Below are 20979 nucleotides of genomic sequence, written 5' to 3'. Positions count from 1 at the left end.
CACTGAGGTCAGGCTCACCGGTCTATATTTCCCTGGCTTGTCTTTACTGCCCTTCTTAAACAGTGGCACCATGTTTGCCAACCTCCAATCTTCTGGCACCTCACCTGTGACTCTCAAAATCCTTGACCAAACATGCTTTTTCTGTTCAAGGTATGATTAGGAGAATATTCTCCACACCGTTTGATTTCATTTGTGTGCTATTTGGGAAAGCCATTGACCAGTAAAGAATGATGACTTAGTCAGAAGCACTAACTTTCTTTATATCAACTTAAAATCAAAATGCATCAAGGATAATCTTGAGGATGTTTCAAACAGACTGTTCTAGATTTTTACTTTAAACAGTGACAAGTATGAGAATTATAAATACATTGTAATGTTTGATGCAATTCCATCAAAAGAAATAACTCTGTGACTGTCTCATGTTCTATAAATAATAATCAGGCTATATTGCCATTTAATTCATAAGAAGAAGATCAGTAACGGAAGCAAACTTCCACTGTGCTCAGTTCAATCTAGTCATTTTATTTTAAAACAGAACAGACAGCAGGAGACCAAACATTACTTTAACTAACTCAGGTAATGACCACCTTTCAAACTCTGAGCATCAAAACCTCTGATTCAGTTTAAGTGAAGTCTCTAGAAAGGTGTTAACCTATAATTTGATCATCACTGGTTTTTATTCTTATGCTTATGGCTTCTTTGCAGTATTATGGTCTAAGAAGGATGTCTTGAAGATTAGAGGTTTGTAGCTTTCATCACAAGTAATCCTTAAACCCTATCCAAAAGCAGCTGCATCACAGAAGCATCTATAGAAAGTTTTAGGGTCTCTTTATTCTATTTGCTAAAGACTGCTCGTGTCCTCTCTTTGCTCTTCTTAACTCTCTCTTTAAATCCTTCCCAGCTGATCTGTAAATCTCCATCGCCTCATCCAAAGCATCTTGTCTCATCAACACACAAGCCTCCTTCTTCTGGTTAACAAGAGATGTGACTTCTGCAGTAAATCACGGTTCCTTATCACTTCCTCCCTGCCTGACATGCATATCTGTTCCTTAAAGCAGCTCCATATTTCCATTGTCTGCATCCCCTGCATTTTGCTACCCCATTCTATGCATCCTAATTCTTGCCTAATCGCATTATAATTGCCCTTGCCTCATCAATAGCTTTTGACCTGTGGCATGTACTAAACGCTAAACTAAACGTAACTGAACTATGGTCACTCTCTCCAAAGTGCTCACTTACAACTAAATCAAACACTGGCCTGGTTCATTACCAAGCACCAGATCCAGTCTGGCCTCCCGTCTTGTCGGCCCTTCGACATACTGTGTCAGGAAACCCTCCTGTACACATTGGACAAAAACTGATCCATCCAACGTACTAGAGTTAGTTACGAAGAGGTGTTATCAATTTGAAGGGATTTGAAGGGATATGGGCTGGGTGCTGGCAGGTAGGACTAGGTTGGTCGGCTTAGACAAGTTTGATCAAACGGTTTGTTTCTGGGCTGTACATCTCTATGACTCTATGACATGACATGGGAGGACAATTTCATGTCAAAGATGGGAATTGTGAGGTGAAACTAACAACACTATTAGGATCCCAACTCTGCCTCAAAAATGACAGCAAACAAGATCTTCCAAGGCTCCAGACCCCAGTTGCTTGGAAGGAGGCCTAGCAGGAGTGGAAGCAGCCTGAATCCAGAGTGTGCAGATAAAAAATACCTTCCACCATGAATTTCCCCAAACAAAACATTTTGCCAAAAGATTGAAAAATTCAGCCCTCCAAACAGAATTCATTACCCCTTTTATAACAGTTGAAAATTGTTGATTAGTGCATAAAACATCGTGAGTAAAAAAAGTCTCTTCGAATCAGCATTATCAACAACATTAGGAATTTATCAAAGGGATAGCTAGTCAGATTGCACCCAAGAGTCCATGAAATAAATGAGTGGTCTCTTCAAAGTATTTGAATAATCAATGTGAAGTTATTATGAAAGGAATAGATATTTAAGTGCAGTCAAAAAGCCCATAAATTTCCTGATTTAATGAACAGACTATAGAACAGATGTCTGAGCAGAATTCTACACTGAATATTAAAAGCTTTGGGAAAGAATAAGCATTTACATTAGGTCACCATACTATCATTTTAGTATTGTTGCAATAATTGTAACAGGGTCAGCCAGGTAGACCTTAAACAATTTGAGTTCCTTGAATTGAGGCCATTAACGTGGTCCAGTCAGAGAGCTCTGGCTGACAGATATAAACAGGAGTGTCAGAGATTCTGTTCACTCAGTGAGTTGGCTGTGAGGAAGTGCCAGGGACTAAGCATTTGTAAATGCTTGGTGATGAGATACTGGCCTCTATGGAAGTACTTCAACAGTGAATTGTACTTTAATTTTATCTATTAAGTTATCTGAATATGTTTCCACATTTATAATGATTATCTTTTGCTTAAGAGCTTGCAGTTGACAGAAGTTACAGTCTAGAGTGTGGTGCTGGAAAATCACAGCTGGTCAGGCAGCATCCGTGGAGCAGGGAAATTGATGTTTCGAGCAAAAGCCCTTCATCAGGAATAAGTTACAGTCAAGCAAACACATTCTTTAAGAGGTAAATATATCTTCCAATTCTAATACTGTAATAATCAGCTATCTGAACATAGATAGAAATCATGTTATAGTGTTACATGATGAACTATAAAGGAGGCAAAATTATGTTACTTACCCCTGCCTCCAATCCATGGTTTACCCCTCCATGTAGCCAATATCAACCCTGATAATATATGGTTGCGAGGTCGAGTGCAGATGCATATGATGTGGACAAAATGGTAAAAGAATAGACCAACAGTTTGATACTCTAGGATATACATCCATTTGTATTCAATAATGATTTGTCAACATGTACAATATGCTGTTTCTAATGATCACTTTGTGCTTTACTGGCACTGTTACCCCAACTAAAAGGTTATACCTTGTAGAGCATGCACTGGGCTGTCTTGAATATAATTGAGGCTGTGAGGAATTCCCAATAGAAGGCTGATGTGTTAATGTTGTTTTGAATTCCATACTGGAAGATGGTAAAATGGGTTAGTTTTGAACTTATAGCAAAAGAAAAAGATATCAAAATTATCCTTCAACTTCTGACGGAATGTCAAAGCTGGAGTGTGTATCTCAGAAATAGCTTGTTACATGTCATTGGATTAGACTGTTGTGTGTTGCCAGGGCTCTAATTTGAAGGGGGATAAGCACTGAAGGGCCAACATTTCCATCTAGCTGATAAAACTCTGAAGTGGCCTTGATCTGAAGTTGGGTGGGAATGCTAACAGCTCTAACAAGAGAAGGATGCATGTGTCACCTTAAGAAACCTAATAAAGTTATTAGGTTATTAGGTTATTAGCTATTAAAGAGTGGGTTTGAGCTACTAGCCAACGGGAATAAACTGGATAAAATATTTTGTAGTAATCCAAAGCCTTTGAGTACTGGGAGATGTGTTGGGGTGATTCCCAGCTCCACACAGATATAGTATGTATGAAAGAGGTTTTCAGCCAGAGGAAGCAGTGCTATTAAATCTAAGTTCCTGAGGATGAAAATGTTCTGAGGTTATTCTACTGGCTATGCTGAAGGAAGATGTAAAAGCAAAATACTGTGGAAGCGAGAAATCGGAAATAAAAACAGAAAACGCTGGAGAAACTGGGTTGGGGAACATAGGTTATGAGAGAAACAGAGTTAACATTTTGAATACAGTATGCCTTTCCTTTGGAACAATGTTGGGTCATTCCATCTCTCTGTCAAGAAAGGTCTGTTGAGGTAAATCACTTATTGGTCGATTCTTAGCCTTTTTCAAAGCTGAGTCTAAATGAATTTATTTAATAGATCAATTGGATAAGAACTGCACATGTGATTGTGATTGCTGCAATCCGGTATGTTCTGTGCAGAATATCCCAAGTGCTACTTTATATGTAGCTCATCAAAATTCCTTTGAATGAGAAGAAATGAACATTGGAAGAGACCAAAGAGTATTAAGCAACATAGATAACAGAAAGAAATATTTAGCAGAAGAACATTAAATTTTATTTCTGTAGCACTTCTAATTATGAAGTGATCAGACAGGTGGTTCTCACCAGTCAGTCATTATAGTTCTTACCTTGTTACTTGATCCATATAAATTGTGACCATCAATTATCATACCTGGAAAGTACTCTACCCTATCATTTACGCAGCAAATGAGAGGATATTACTGACAGGTAGTGGTGAACTTTATATTACCCTCAAGGAATGGACACTCATAATATGGTAAAATTGACTGCTTCCTTCAGTAACTTTCATCAATCACTGTTTGCTACTAATTTTTATATAGCTGTCAAATTTGTGAAAGCAGCTCTCATGAAGCATTGCCATTTGAAATCAAGCAGAGGCATTTGTTTCCAAATGATAATAAAAGTCAACGTAAGTGTTACTGATTTAGTGGCCCTGATACAGATGCATTGTGTATGCTTCAAGTGCTATTTGCTTTACTATGTGTTTCATACGCCATGTATGTACTGTGTGATATGTGAAATTCCGTGTGTTCATTGAAATTGTTTCAATCTATTCCTTGCTATCTCAGTAATTATGGTTATATGTTTTCTCAAATTCCTCAATAAATGAATCCTCCAACAAGCAACAGAGTGGAATAATTCAATTTCCATGGTCAGCAAATGTTTTCCTTCGTGGAAAGTGCTGTGCCTGATAACAAAATGTGAGTATAATAAGACTGGACAAATGATAATGTTGTATTTCCTCTATGGCCCCTCCAAAATGAGTAAGCTTGTTCAGCATAAAACATCAGCAGAGGCGAATGAACTCTCCGTGAAGATATGGAAAAACTTGATCAAGGGTTGTGCACAAAGTAATGGGTTTAAATTCTTCTTTTTCCATTTCTCTCCTTCCCTGAATGTTACATTATAGGTGCTCACATCTCACATTCACATCAGAATTCTCTCAACATCTGTTGAATCAAAGTTGCCATCCATTTTGTGACCTTGAAGGACATATCTGTCAAATCTGATCCTTTTCTCAGCCAATATAAGTACTTTTGAGGAAATGTTTCAAGTTACCAATTTAGAACAACAACACTAGATGATACTTCCTCAGCCAAGGACCAGTGAAGTTAATTGCAGATGGTAATCACTGTCTCAAGAGAGATCAATCTCATCAGCACAGAAATATGTTCTGTTAAATATGGTTTCAATGTCACTCTGAGGAAATGTTTGCCCCAGTACTGGTGGAGCTCAAGCATGCATTTACTGTTAGCTCACAATGTACAAGATATGCCAGCTCCTCCGATCAGTTCATTGAATGAAATATATGTTTCATTTTAAGCATGCATCTTCCTGGATAGAATATAAATAATATGCTTATGAATACCATAGGACTGCTGCATTCACACAGAAACATGGCGAAAACAATAGTTCAAACATTTACTCTATGAGATTCTAAAACTAGAGCATGAGTAAACACACATTTTTTGTTTTATTCATTTGTGAGATGTGATTGTTGCTGGTTAGGCAGCATTTATTGTTCATTCCTAGTTGTCCTTGAAAAGGTGATGGTGAGCTGCTTTCTTAATGTCCTTAGAGAGAGAATTCCAGGATTTTGACCCAGGGCAGTGAAGGAACAATGATATATTTCCAAGTCAAGATGATGAGTGGCTCAGAGGGGAACTTCCATGTGGTGAGTTCCCAAGTATCTGCTGCCCTTGTACTCCTAAATGGAAGTGGTTGTGGGTTTAGAAGGTGCTGTAGATAGTGCACACCACTGCTACTGAGTGTAGGTAGTGGAGATAATAGATGCTTGCGGATGTGGTGCCAATCAAGAAGGCTGTTTTTTTCCTGGAAGGTTTCAAGCTTTTTGAATGTTATTGCAATGGCATCCATCCAAACAAATGGGGAGTATTCCATCACATTCCAGACTTGTAGATGATGGATAGGCTTTCGGGAGTCAGGAGGTGAGTTACGTGATGCAGTATTCCTAGCCCCTGACTTACTTTTTACCCATTGTGTTTATGTGGCATGTCCAGTTGAGTTTCTGGTTAATAGTAACCCCAAGGATGTTGATATTGGAGGCTTCACTGATGATAACATCATTAAATGTCAAGGATCGATGGTCATTTACTGGCGTGAATTAGCTTCTGCTTCATCTGATAACCTGATGGAAATATTTTTCTCAAGTTATTATCTTTAATGAGCCATGGAAGTTGACTGAGTGAGGTGCTATTCCTATCTGTGACTGTCTACCAAGCCTTTCTATTTTTTTCTTGACAAATACAATACATTTCCCTCAAGTAATCTCAAGTCAGGTCGAGGTAGAATACACAGAACATAAACATATCAGAAAGAAATGCAACAATATGCAAAGTATGACAAAGAAAAAATAAACATTGCAATATGGAAAGCTACAAAGAAAGACTCAGAGAAAAGTGCTGTGACATAATCTGCAATGAAGGATCTGTAAAAGTTGTGCCAGCTCTCCACTGTTAAGAAGCATAATGTTAGAAATAGACTTTTTTGGAACGTGATGATAAGGTTTATGGCAGTCGTCTTGAAAATTTAAGTCGTAAGAGCCCACAGTGTTGGTGGTAGTATGTTGGAAAAGGTATAGAATTAGCTAATGGGCACAAAACAGCAAGTGGGATAAGGGTTCTTTTTCAGGTTGGTGACCTGTGACCAGTGGAGTTCCATGAGGATAAGTGCTGCGACTGCAACTGTTACAATAAATATCAATGACTTAAAGGAAGGAAATTAATGTAGCCAAATTTGCAGATAACACAAAAATAGGCAGCAAGGCAGGTTGCAAGAGGGATACAAACAGTTTACAGAGAGATCTTAATGGATTAAGATGTGGGCAAACTGTTGGCAAATAGTGTAAAATGTGTAAAAATGAAAAGGTATTCAGTTTGGAAGGAAGAACAAAAGAACAGAATATTATTTAAATTGAGCAAAACTGCAGAAAGCTGTAACACAAAGGGACTTGCAGTTACTTGTGCACACAAAACACAGCAAGCTAGGAGAGGTCATCGGGAAAACTTTTGGAATGTTGGCCCTTATTTCAAGGGGATTGGAGTATAAGCATGGGGAAGTCTTACTGCAACTGTAGAAGCTGCTAGTGAGACCACAATGGAATATTGTGAAGAGTTTTAGTCTCCTTATTTAAGAGAAGATCCTATTTCTTTGGAAGCAGTTCAGAGAAGGTTCACCAGGATGATTCCCAATATGGAAGGATTGGCTTGTGACCAAATGTTAAACAGATTGGAACTCTATGCAACCTGTTGAATAGAGTTGAGAAGAATGAGAAATGAGTTGATTGAAACATATAGGATTCTAAAGGGGCTTGACAACGTAAATGCTGAGAGGATACTTCTCCTCATGGGAGAGTCTAGGACCAGAGGGCCTGATCTCAGAATAAAGGGGCAATTTAAGATAGGGATGAGGAGGAATTTCTTCTCTCAGAGGATTGTGAGCCTTTGCTAAAGAGAGCTTTTGGGCAAAGTCCTTGAGTATACTTAAGGCTGAGATAAGTAGGTTTATGTTCAGTGGGGGAATCAAGTGTTATGGGGAATGTGAACATGAGTGTCGGATCTGTCATGATCATATTGAAGGGTAAACAGGCTTGAGGGGCTGAATGGCTTTCTCATATTCCTATTTCTAAATGTCTAATAGTCTTAATTTGTCATGGATCTCCATTCAGTTTTGAAATCTAACATAGCTTTGAAGATGAGCATATTACATGTATAGAATATAATTAATCATTGGATATAGTATATTAAAGGCAAGATGGTAGTTCATGGGATGTCAAACCATAGAGAGGGTCGAAATGGATCTATAGATAAATTTAGCGATAGTAGGGGTAAAATATTTGTTTAGAAATGATGTGTTACATCAGTGAAGAACAGAATAATATTTCAGAAGACATTGAATTCTGATTTGTCACAGAAAGTATGTATGTATGTATCAATGTATTGGAAAGCAAGGAATGCAAAGCATAGAGAAGTGAATGTGCTATACTTCTAATAGTGAAAGCAAGATGTACTTTTTCACAAAAATGAGAATCAAAATTAGGGTATGGGTGCTGGATCAATTGAAATTTTCAAGGTCATCAATATGTTTTCTGTTTGTCATACTTATCAAGGATTATAGAGTCATAGAGATGTACAGCATGGAAACAGACCCTTTGGTCCAACCTGTCCATGCTGACCAGATATCCCACCCCAATCTAGCCCCACCTGCCAGCACCCAGCCCATATCCCTCCAAATGCTTCCTATTCATATACCCATCCAAATGCCTTTTAAATGTTGCAATTGTACCAGCCTCCATCACTTCCTGATTATGGAGCAAAGGAAAGTTACAGTGTTGAGGTACATACCAACCATTTTCTAACTGAATGGTGGAACAGACTTGAGAGGCTGAATATCCTACTACTATTCCTTTAGATAGTATGGAAACAAGCAATCATCACATGTTTTGAAAGGCTTAAAACTTGAAAATGGAAATGAACAGAACTATCCAAATAGATGTTAGTAGACTTGGAATGAAAAACAGAATCCAGCCATTGGATGTAATCAGGCAGTGAAATTTACTGTAAGCAAACATCTAATATTGGGCATTAACTAACAGTGGCTTCCACATTGGTCCAAAATAGAAATGGCTGTAAGTATGCAAGGTTTAAAAACAATCTGACATTTACGTAGCATCTTTTGAAATTTAGAATAGGTCTTAGAGACAATTATTTGCTTTTGAACTCTAGGTTGTCATGGCCACATGAGGTATGTCCTCATGGTGGTTAATTAACTGTGAATTTATACAACTTGTTTGTAGCCCACTTTTAGTTTCCAAATGTTTCAATTTAAAAATAACCTGGAGCATAAGATGCAGGGTTATTATATTCAATATTAATTGAATTTCAAGACGTCTCATGATTTTTTTCCTGCAATTAAGTATAGTCTAGTCCCAAACTGATTCTGGGAGCCATTTCGGAAGATTCTTTGACCATTGGTTTTCTTTACAAAATATACAGCATTATAATTATGTAGTATAATAGGTCACTATAGCCAGTGAATAAGGTGTCATTGGCAGTAATGAGATCATGTACATCTTTGTTTTTATATTGGTTGAGTGATAAACATTGGCCAGGACACGGGGAGTAGACATCTTTGCTGTTGTTTAGTTCACTATGATGTGGATAGAAGCACACTCTATTGGGTATAATTTAATTAAAATTACTGTCATGACCTCGACAAATGCAAACCAAGAAACAGACAAGAACCCCCAAAGATTCGAATTGGAACAAAAGTCTATTTAAAAATAATCACTTTTGGAATCATACAGCTTCATTTCAGAAATGCACAAAAAAAAGGCACAGAAGTACATTCTTAAGAAGCTAATCAATGAATTCCATTGCAGGCGTTATCCTGGCTGGAGCATGTTTATCGAGAGTGCAGCTGAGAGCCACGTCTCCTGAGATAGACCGTGGTAATTATCTGCACTGCCTTCATCTTTGGGTTCCTTTCCATGTAAATGTGAACCACGTAGAAATGCAGTTGCCACGTTGACAGTTCACCACCCCATTCCACCACCACCCACCCCTCCTTGCCATATAAAACAAATCCAGATGTTTTTTCGATCTTAAAGCACTCCAGACTATCAGCTGAGGCAAAAAGAAACGATTACTGAAGTAAAGATGAGCCGCTGCTAATTAATTGATACATGCAGCTATCATTCACAAGCAGAAGCGGAAGTGCACTAAATTGAGCAGAGTCGTACTGTTTGGTGCTAAATGTAGCGTTAAGGGAATAGTGCAGTAAATCTGGCCAAAGAAGGGAGTGGATAGATTGTTCTGGTCTGCGGTGGTGGGTGCATTCCAATACCAAACTATGCATTTGAATTTCCAACCAGAACAATTTGAAGAGGGGGAGGGATAAAGAGAGAGAGAGAGGGAGAGCCAGCCCACCAGGGATATCATTGCTTCATTTCCTGCCAGTTTGCTCTAAAGAGTCGGTTTCTTCCATTCCCTCAGTTAGCCTGGTGCTCTCTCACTGCCGTGCGGTCTTCTCCTTTCTGAGGTATGAGCTACTGTATGTGTTTTCCCTTTGTTTTCCAAAACTGATCCTTTAGGATTTCTGCGGATATGTTCGAAACATGATCAATTATTACAAGTAAACCGCCTGTTTTGAGATTGCATCCTTTAAAATCTTTTTTCTGACGGTTTGTTCTTTTGTTGCTCCTTATCTGTCACTTCTGCATCCCACCCACACTGACTTACAATGTAGTGTTATTTAGACTGTCCTAACGGTTAACAAAGGCTTTGTTCCTAGTATTGGTCCATGGGCTATTTCTCAAGAATTTCCTTTGTTTGATGCTCTTGGGTTTAGTATTTAGTCTAGTCTTGGTGAAGTCGATCCAGACGCTACAAAGTTCTGCAAAGTTGAAGGATCTTTCTTTTCCTGAATATACTTTTACGAATATGTCTCTCCGGTCGTGGATCCGAGTGCTGAACAGGTGACTTGCTCCTTTTGCGGCCATTTACGTATCTTTTGTTGCAGGAAAAGGAACTTTAACTGCGGTTCAGATCTATCCCCCCCCACCCAATACGCAGACACTTTCCCTACCCTGAAGCAGGGAGAGTGACAGATTACATTTCACTGCTATGTCCCAGTGAGAAAGATCCGTGATAATAGTAACTGAGACGAAGCTGCTTTGTGAATGTTCCGAAGAAGAATAATCTAACAAAGGAGCTGCTCTCTCACCCCCTTTCCCCGCGACACGACGCGACCACTCCCTTTGCGTTTTGTTTAATGGAAACTATCTTTACCAACTTTTTGAAATTCTGGGAGCCATTGATTCGTCTTGCTGTTAACACAACTGTGCAAGTGAAAACAAAACCCATAATTTTAATAAGGTTAAATGGCGCACTCCTCGTATTTATGTAATTGCTCGTATTTAATTCGTTTACTATAAACTGTATCTTCAATGAACCCAACGCGATTGAGAAATGTCCCGTTTGCAGTTTTGCCAGTTTTAAAGTAAATTGAGTATTTTAAAAATATCTCGGAAAGTTACTGATTGACTTATCACAGTTAAAACACAGATTCGTGTGAATCCCTCTTGTCGTAAGTCATGTTTCAATTGTACTCTGCACAGAGAGGGTTAACGGGAACGATTCCCCTTGGGTTCACCTCCAACTTGCATCGTGCGGGTTAACAGTCCCACTGTGCTTTATGAAGTGAACAAGCTGGTGTCCGTACGTTTGGGGGGGGGTGGTGGGGGTTATCTCTCCATGGTGAACAAGCTGGACAGGTGGGTTTGGGAGGGATAGTGGGGGTTATCTCTCCAGGGTGAACAAGCTGGACAGGTGGGTTTGGGAGGGATGGTGGGGGTTACCTCTCCATGGTGAACAAGCTGGACAGGTGGGTTTGGGAGGGATGGTGGGGGTTATCTCTCCATGGTGAACAAGCTGGACAGGTGGGTTTGGGAGGGATGGTGGGGGTTATCTCTCCAGGGTGAACAAGCTGGTGTCTGTGGGTTTGGGAGGGATGTTGGGGGTTATCCCTCCATGGGGAACAAGCTGGACAGGTGGGTTTGGAGTGAGATGGTGGGGGTTATTTTTGCTTGGCTGATGAGTGGAAAGGGGTTGGGAGGGTGATGGGGAGGTGGGCGGTTAAATCTCCAGATGTATCCCTGGCTCCTGTGTGTTGGCTTTGGCGTTATTTACAGCTGTACCCGCTCAGCAGGTGCAGACAGCTGGATATTGGCGAGGCGAGTTAACATCTGTCTACAGTTATTATTTTCCTGTTTTGGGAGGGTCCCTGTAGGAGCGGGGGAAACTGTGAGATAACAACTTACTCCCTTCCACATAACTACACCCCCATCTTCTTTTCTAACTGTATTCTCCCCACCCCACCCTCCCCCCAACAATGAATTTCCAATAACGCCCGTTTTGACAGTGCGATTCTGAACTATCACCAGAGGGAGGGTGAACACGGAAAGCAATGGTCCTAACCGAGCAGGTTAACTTTACAACAAGGAGGTAACCACTGGGCTGAAGTTACTGCACCACAATGGCACATCAGTTAGTACTGTTTGAGCAAATATCGATGCCCATCCAATGTGCACGCTACACTAAAACACCATTGTACAGCAGAGAATGGCAGATACTGGAAAAATGAAACAGTGCCAGTATTTAGAGTCATAGAGATGTACAGCAAAGAAACAGACCCTTTGCTCCAACTCGTCCATGCCAACCAGATATCCTAACCTAATCTAGTCCCATTTGCCCACATTTGGTTTGTACCCCTCAAAACTCTTCCTATTAATAAACCCATCGTGACACCTTTTCAATGCTGTAATTGTACCAGCCTCCACCAATTCCCCTGGCAGCTCATTCAATACACACACACCTTTTGCTTTAAAAAAAATGTTACCCCTTGGGTCCCTTTTATACCTTTCCCCTCTCACCCTAAACCTATGCCCTCTAGTTCTGGACTCCCCTGCCCCAGGGAAAAGACTTTGTTTATTTATCCTATCCATGCCCCTCATGATTTTATAAACATCCATAAGGTCATCCCTCAGCCTCTGAAGCTCTAGGGAAAACAACCTCTCCCTGTAGCTCAAATCCTCCAACCCTAGCAACATCCCTGTAAATCTTTTCTGAACCCTTTCAAGTTTCACAACATCTTTCCCATAGGAAGGAGACCAGAATTGCACGCAATATTCTAACAGTGACCAAAGCAATGTCCTGTACAGCTGCAACATGACTTCCCAACTCCTGTACTCAATACTGACCAGGAGAAAGAGAGGGAGGGAGAAGGATTCCTGAAGAAGGGCTTATGCCCGAAACGTCGAATCTCCTGTTCCTTGAATGCTGCCTGACCTGCTGCGCTTTTCCAGCAACACATTTTCAGCTCAATACTGACCAATAAAGGAAAGCATACCAAGCACCATTTGGTGGAGAAGGCGGGCAAGTCTGGCAGTGTCTACGCAGAGAGGAAAACAGAATTAACGTTTTGTTTCTGAAAAAAGGGTCACTGGGCTGGAAACATTATTTCTGCTTTCTCTCGACAGGTAATGTCAGACCTGCTGAGTTTCTCCAGCAATACCTGTCCCTTCTTTTTGTTCCGGAAACACCATGTATGGGCTTGCGGAGATCGGAGAGGAAAAGAAATGAGATACAATTTTATCCACCTTAAAGTTTCCTAACGCAGTGTAGGACATAAGTGCGCGAAGCGACGAGGCATAGGAAATTGTAGTTGTATTTGAATCAACTCAACTTTGGCTCGATGCTCAAGTGCCTTAAATTTCGAAATTAATCGAGGTGAAATCCGATTTACTTGATTAGTATGAGAACATGTTTACCGAAAACAAACACAAGTAAACAAAGTCTAGAAAATGCTGGGGAAACTCCGGCAGCATCTGTGTAAAAGCGTGAACATTTCGTGTACAATGGGCAGGAGAGGAATTCTGAATGTGGATGAGGGAAGGTGGGGGCAGAGGTCCGAATTACTTCAGGCTAATCTCCCAGTCACTAAGTCAGAGCTGTTACAAGTGACATGAGCTGACTGCATTCCTTTCAAATGTCCTCCTCTCTTTTTGGCTTCACCATTTCAATGGGGTGCCCGGAGTATCACTGGGAAATAGACCGGTTGCAGATTTCGGAGACCGAGCCACCAGCGGCCGTATTAATCGAGAGGCTCCATTTATTCTGTAGGTTAGGGCACAACCAAACATTCTGTACAGGACAGAAAGTGGAAAGCTCGTCTCGGTATGTTCCACAGGGGCTCTACTGGCTGATGAGTTGGTTATACAAGTTGCCCTGTGATTTAAACCGTGACTTTCATTGGGCAAGAAATTCAACTCACTTCCGAAATGTGTGCAGATTACGTTAGGTTTTTTTGGGCGATGTGCCGGGGGATGGCGAGGGGCGAGGGGCGAGGGGCGGGGGGTGGGGCGGATTTGGTCTGTTACAGGCGAGAACACCAGGGAGGGAAAAACAAGGGTTTCCTGTCTGACACCACCAGATGTACTCAGTGGTCAGTACGCGGACTTTATTTAGATTCTGGATTCAGATACACCCACCTCCTCGATTCCCAAAGAAAATAAAGGCAGAATCCAAACCCTTCCGTCATCCCTGACTGAGAATCCTTTGCCTGCTGAGTCTCAGTTCTAAATGAAACAAGAGAACGGACAACATGATGTGTGTGTGTGTGTGTGTCTGTGTCTGTGTGTGTGTGTGTTAAGCTTCTCTATAATTGTGTTGTGTGCAATTCCAAATGTATTACATATTGGCGATGGTCACAGACTAGTTCCTTGTTCAAAACCTTAAAGGACGATGCTGGATGAAGAGTTTTCTGTGTATGCAAGAATATTTATAGTCTTTCCATCAGAATCGGAGACTGTCCGCTTGCCTTAGTGTTCCACTTCTAAACTGAGGGATCTTCTGTCTTGCCAGAGAAATTGGAATTGTCAGTTTTAGCTAGGCTAATTTTATCCCCCCCAACACTGGTCCGGTGACAAATACCTTCACCACAGAAAGTCTAGGTCCGAGAAAGTACTGGTGGGATCGGTTTTTGTTGCTAGAATTCTTCCAAGAAGTTGAAGACATGTTAATGGGACTGGGGGAGCAATATTTGTGATCAGAAACCTGACCACCAGTCTCTGGAAAGATACAGTACCTATTAACAAATACTTTTGTATCTGAGTAAGGAAATCAGACCTCCTTATGGACACGCAACAACAGAGCATCAAGCCCACCCCCAGGCCTGGGAGAACTAAGATCTGGAAGAATATTTTCTGATCTTGTCATGGACACCACTTCACATTATCTTCCAATTATGGGAAACCTGTTTTTTAATGCCAATCCCGTTAATTTTTATTGACTAACATTCCAATTGAACTTGTTAAAAACAATTTAATATTATAAGATGCAATTTCTTTCATTACCAGTATCATGAGAAATACCCACAAAAGAATAATCTAACCCATTCAGAAATGTGGCATGTTACAGAGAAGGCAACACAAAAGGTGCTTGGTAAGGCCTGAGGAGGTGCAATCACCCACTCCCTCCAAATATGGTTCTGCAATAGGGAAAAAAAATCAGGTTCAATGTTGTTTACATTATTTCCTACACTTAATCACACTTTCTTTCAAGACTAAAAACGGCAAAGGTTTTCAAAGCATTATGGCAATCTAATAACAGATGGACATATGTAATTACACTGCACACACCTCATTAAAACAGCATTACCTACAAAACATGCCCGCAGGTAGGTATGATGAGTCATTAAAACTCCCAATAGGAAATCATGCTCATTTTTCAGGGCGAGCAATAATATAACAGGATAAAGTCCTAATTGATAGAACTTACGGCAATAATAAACACCGACTGGAATCATTGAATGCTTACAGTACAAAACAAGGCCTTCAGAATATTACATCCATGTCAGCTCTTTGTAAGAGAGCAACTCAGCTAGTTCCACTCTATCTCTCTTTCCCTGTGGTCCTATAAATGTTATTGGGATAGTTATTAAAGACCCCTTTGAAGCCCCAGTCTCTCACAAAGCATTCCAGAACCTAACCACTCACAATGTGCACAAATTTTCTCATGTTACTTTTGTTTCTTCTGAAAATCACCTTTATTCATTCAGGGCATGAGGATATAATTGGCTAGGCCTGCATTTATTGCTCATTCCATATCAGTTAAGAGTCAACCAGATTCCTGTAGGTCTGGAGTCACCTGTCGGCTAGATAGGGTAAGGAGGCAGTTTCCCTTTCTAAAGGCCATTAGTGAACCAGATGGGCTTTTCCAACAATGGATTTGACTTTTAATTCCAAATATTTATCTGCCAATCTATCATCTCACTTTAAATTTGTGGTCTCTGGTTCTGATCCTTTTGCCAACATGAACAGTTTCTCCCTGTCCCTAACAGTCAAGTCACCTCATTTTTCTAAACACCTCCATCAAATATCTTTTCAACGCTTCTTGAGGATGGCATACCCATCTTCTTCAATCAATCCACATAACTGAAGTCTCTCTTTATTGGAGCCATTCTTGTAAATCACTTTTCGGCACTCTTTCTAATGGGGTCACATCTTTTGTGAAGTATGGTGCCCAGAACTTGAAAAATGTCTTCTAATTTAACCAAAATTTTATAAAACCTTACCATGGCTTTCTTGATTTTGTATTGTTTGCTTCTACCTACAAAGTCCAGGTTTTGTTTTTTCATAATAAGGGAATTTTCAACTTGCCTTGCAACTTTCAATGATTTCTGTGCAAACATCCTCAGGTTCACGTGCTTTTTGTGCCTTCTTGAGTATTGTTGCCTTTAGCTTACTGTTCACTCCTACTCTTCTGACCAAAATGCATCATGTCACACTTCTCTGCATAAAATTTCATCAGCCACGTGTCCACCCATTCTAACAGGTTGTCCATGCCCTCTTGAAGTCTATCCTCGGTTCACAACATTTGCAAGTTTTATACTATTTGCAATTTTGGAAAATGTATCCTGCATATCTGTGCTGCCTTAACTTAATCTGCACTTGTCCAAGTAACCAGTAAAATTAAATTGGCTGGTTTTATTCCAATACCTTTGTTTTTTTAAAGAGAAATGCAGCATTTGCAACTCTCATTTCAACTTTAAATGGCCAATCTAATCTTATACTTTCTCTTACAATTTTTTTGTTTTGTTTTTCCTTCTCTGCCCTGTCTCCATTCAATCTGATTCTCATTTGTACTATCAATCTGATATCTATCATATTTTCAGACATCCTTTCTTTACTTCATCTTTCCTACATCTATTCATCATCCAGGGAATTTGAACTTCATTTGTCCTACCTCTCCCATATAAGGGAATACAGCTTGACTGTACCTGAACGGTCTCCTCTTAAAGGTAGCTCACTGTTCAATTATAACTTTGCTTGTCAATCGTTAATTCCAATTTACTTGACCTAGATCTGCAGTCTTGCCCCTGAAATTTGGTGCTTTCTGTTCTTTTTCTCATGTTAAGCTAAATCTTGATACTATGATCCCCACATTCTTTACATTTTCCCCAGTGAATACTAAAATCTACTTGTAACTAAACACATATTGTTCATATTATAAAAAGGATGTAACCTTATTGCCAAATTCATGCCTATGCAAAGTAATTTTGGTTATACATTAAGGTGAAATTGGCAGTATGACCAAATTACCAAATGCCAGAACACCCTGGCTATTTAGAAATTATTTTCCTTGCAAAATGCTCATGGCCCTTAAAGAATGTATAAGTGTAATGCAGCAGAACTATCTCTCATATGCACACTTTTAAACAAAAGTGCCATTAGATGTTGCTACAATACAAACTGAAAAAAAAACCCAGCTTGAATTGTACGATAAATGAATATTAATAAGGTATTTAATCATTTGAATTTGGTGAGGCTCTTTAAATAGTTCTCTAGGGTGTTTGGTCTGTGTGCTATTGAAGAACTTTTTTTTTCCATTTTTTTCACCATATTAGCAGTGAATACTCATAGCTGTAAATCCAGGCATCATGATAGAAGCAGTTTCTGCACTAGTGAATATTTTGAGTAAAAAATTACAGTCTGCGTGCTGAATCAAAAGTTAGACAGGTCGAGGCATTTTATTTTGATTCAGCAAGTTAATGCTAGTACTCTGTATAGTACAGCTGTAAGCATACATTGCAATCCCACATGATATATTGAATGCCACCTTTTGATTTTAAATTGTTTTTGTGTGCCTATCATCCAATGCATCACTACTGTTAAACACTTTGAAGCTAAACATGAATTTTCCTTTTGATATGAAAGAATACATGAGCAGAATGTATTATAAGATTAGCACTGACCATTTCAACAAAAGCAGAGTCATAGTAATGTACAGCACGGAAACAGAACCTGAGGTCCAAAATGTGAAATATATTTTCACATTATGTAGGTTTTGTGAGTTTTAAGTCATTTCTGCTCAAGCAGGGCATTTCTTGACTTCAGTGACACAATCAAATATTAATTGGTTCTTTGTGGCTGGGAGGGGAAATTGAAATATAGGAGAAGGCCATTGCCACTGCTGGACACCAAAACACAAGACAAACTGGGCAGAGTTGCATATATTGAAACAAAGGCAAAGATCCTTAGTGTGGGCAATATGAAATCTTCAACCTTTGATTTTGATATTTGTGTAGACTAATCTGACATTAGATATCACTGCACAGCTTTAGGTAATGCAGTGAATGGATTACTGTCGCAATAAAAATTTTCAGGATTCCAAGTGCTATAGACAATAAGCTTTAGTTAGATGACTAATCTCAGCCATAGGCAGAAATTTGATCTCTCAAAAGTTTATGGGTTTAGATCAAATAAGACTCACACTTAATTTTCCTACTGGGGAAGTGCTACATGGTTGGAGGTATCATACTTTAAATAGGGTATTAAATGAATATCATGTTGACTTCTCAGTGGGCATAAAAGATCCATTGGCATATGTCAAAGAGTGAGGAGTTATCATTGGTATTTTAATCAATTCTTACCGCTCAATTAACATAACAAAGGTAGAATATCTGCTTATTATCACAATGTCATTTGCAAGAACGAGCCCTCCACAATCACCTGATGAAGAAGTGTCGCTCCGAAAGCTAGTGTGCTCCCAATTAAACCTGTTGGACTATAACCTGGTGTTGTGTGATTTTGAAATTTGCAAGAACTGTTGTGTGCTAATTAGCTTTTCAATATCCTATATTACAATGGTAACTACATTTACAAAGTAATTAATTGGATGGAATTAAGGAGTATCATAAACAAGGGAAGAGAGGTAGGAAAATTCAATTTGGATAACTATGAGGTGGTAGCCATGTAAATTACAATATACATGCAAGCCTTAGTTTTAATTTACTGATTTATCTGCATTGTATTTACTAGCGACTAATCATGTTCCAAATGTTCAGTGTTTGCAGACGTTTTTGATTTCCTCCCTGGCTGTATTTTCAATTTGCAATTCTGTGAGAATTTAACAAAGTAAATGTATTCACATAACACTTCAGTCCCCTGGGAAGCTTCCAGTGTGCTTCAGAGGCATGGATTACCTCTTGAAGCAAGTCTACTACTTATGCTTTGTAGCAAACAGTGGCCAATTCAAATCCAACAATGTGGCACAAACAATTTTATTACAAATGCCAAGCAAAAACATCTTTGTGGCTTTGGTTGAGGGTTGAATTTTGCCAGCGGAAAGGATTCTCTGACTATTGAATAATGCCATGCTCAGCTGAAACTAAAGAGCAGATGGAGTCTTCCCTCAACAGCTTCACATCTGTTCTGAAAGATGGCACCTTTGTGCCAACAATACATCACTGAGGTACCAGACTGCGTTATGGAAATATACTTTAGAAGCATGATTTAAACAACTCTGAGCCAATAATAGTACACCAGTTTTTAAATTTCAGTTTGTATAAGTTCATTATTTTTAATCACGTGTGCCAACCATTGTCTATCTAACTGGGGTTAGGCGAGTGGTTAAAAACCTTTTTTCTAAATATGATGATAAAATTTTACAATTCTGTCTGAATTGGCTCACTGTTCAAATCACTATATTGTGAGCAAGTGATGCTGTCACTTTGAAAACGGTGAGTTGTTTTTCAATTATTTTATGTCTCTGCTGACAAGAGACACACCGGACTGTCTAACCCAAGCTAAAGATTAGTGCACAGATATGAGTACATATGTCCATATGGGTACTGTAAAGGATTGGGTTTGTAGTTAGGGAGAATTTTTAGGAACTTTTTTTGTAAACTTTAAATAATAACTAATGTTGGCAGCAAGGATCGAAATGTATCTTTAAATGGTCAGAGCTAATGTTCGTATTTTGATCTTCATTGGAAGAAAAATGCTGATTTTCAGTTACACGGAATGAATTGCTCACTGGATTTATCTCAGTTGGGTTCGAGAAACCTGTTTTGAAAATATCTTGAGCTGAAAGGATTTCCTGAAACCAATGGATCTTTGCAGACGTGGCAATGAATGTTGCCCTCCACATGAACAGCTGGCAGAGGTTACTTTTGATGTCTTGTCTCCAAATATAGTTTGACGTTTTGCTGTTCCAATGTAAACAGAGGCAGAGCTATTTCCGTGCGTGCGGTAATCCTGTCAGTGTAGCACATTCTCGCACACAAAGTGTTGGAATAACACATTACTGGACGGCACAAGAGCTTACATAACCGAAAATAAACAAGTCTGGTCTAGCCCACTTAAGCGAATGAAAACTACATTACTCCAAAACTGCACCCAGTCTTAATCCGAGATGTTAATCACGTTCAAAACAAACTCCTCTCACGGAAGAACATGGAATCAAGTGTTAAACACAGCAGTCTGATTAATTTTTCTGTTTCTGGCGTTTGCAGCAACATCAAAGAAAGGGGGCCATAGCGAATTTCTAAGTTAAAAAAAAATGATAAAGTCCCGGTGTCATTGTTATTAGATATTATCTCTTGGTCCCTTCTCTCCCTACACAAAAAAGAAACGGTGCAAATTGAACAAAGGATTTTCCTAAATCAGGCAGAGAAAATACAATGGACAATGGCCATGGGATTATTATTTGGTACAACAGTTCTGATTCAGTCATTACCTAAACAATTAATTCCAAAATGTCTACAGAGACCCTCCCATAATACCCTTCCTTTAAATCGCACATTGGACGAGCAATTTTGAAATATATTTTAAAACGCTTATTTTTGAATAAAAGGTTAATAAATATATTTTTCAATACATCCACCGAAACCTGTTTGTATATTTGGGATATTCAACATATATATTTGAGTCCTATTCGGGGTTCGGCACTTTTTTGTTTTAGCCTTTGATTATGTGGAGAGTCGAATTTTAATATCTAATGAATAGGAGCGTCGTATCTTAGCCTCTGGTCGGTAATTTTGTGTGTTATACATGGTAAGCTTTTTAACTTGCTCCAGTCATGGTCATTATGT

General features: G+C 39.3%; 1 protein-coding gene across 1 annotated transcript in view; it reads left to right on the top strand.

The window, feature by feature from the left end:
- Nucleotides 1–9980: 9980 nt before the first annotated feature.
- The window catches only part of sparc (secreted protein, acidic, cysteine-rich (osteonectin)), a 30954-nt gene continuing 19955 nt past the window's right edge, over nucleotides 9981–20979 (top strand). Inside the window, exon 1 of the mRNA XM_060837351.1 lies at nucleotides 9981–10086. The gene's annotated coding sequence lies outside the window, so the exon portion shown is untranslated. The remainder of the gene's footprint in view (nucleotides 10087–20979) is intronic.

Source organism: Hemiscyllium ocellatum, chromosome 16, assembly GCF_020745735.1.
Source record: "Hemiscyllium ocellatum isolate sHemOce1 chromosome 16, sHemOce1.pat.X.cur, whole genome shotgun sequence".
NCBI lineage: Eukaryota > Metazoa > Chordata > Chondrichthyes > Orectolobiformes > Hemiscylliidae > Hemiscyllium > Hemiscyllium ocellatum.
This window is presented reverse-complemented; position numbering and strand designations above follow the sequence as displayed.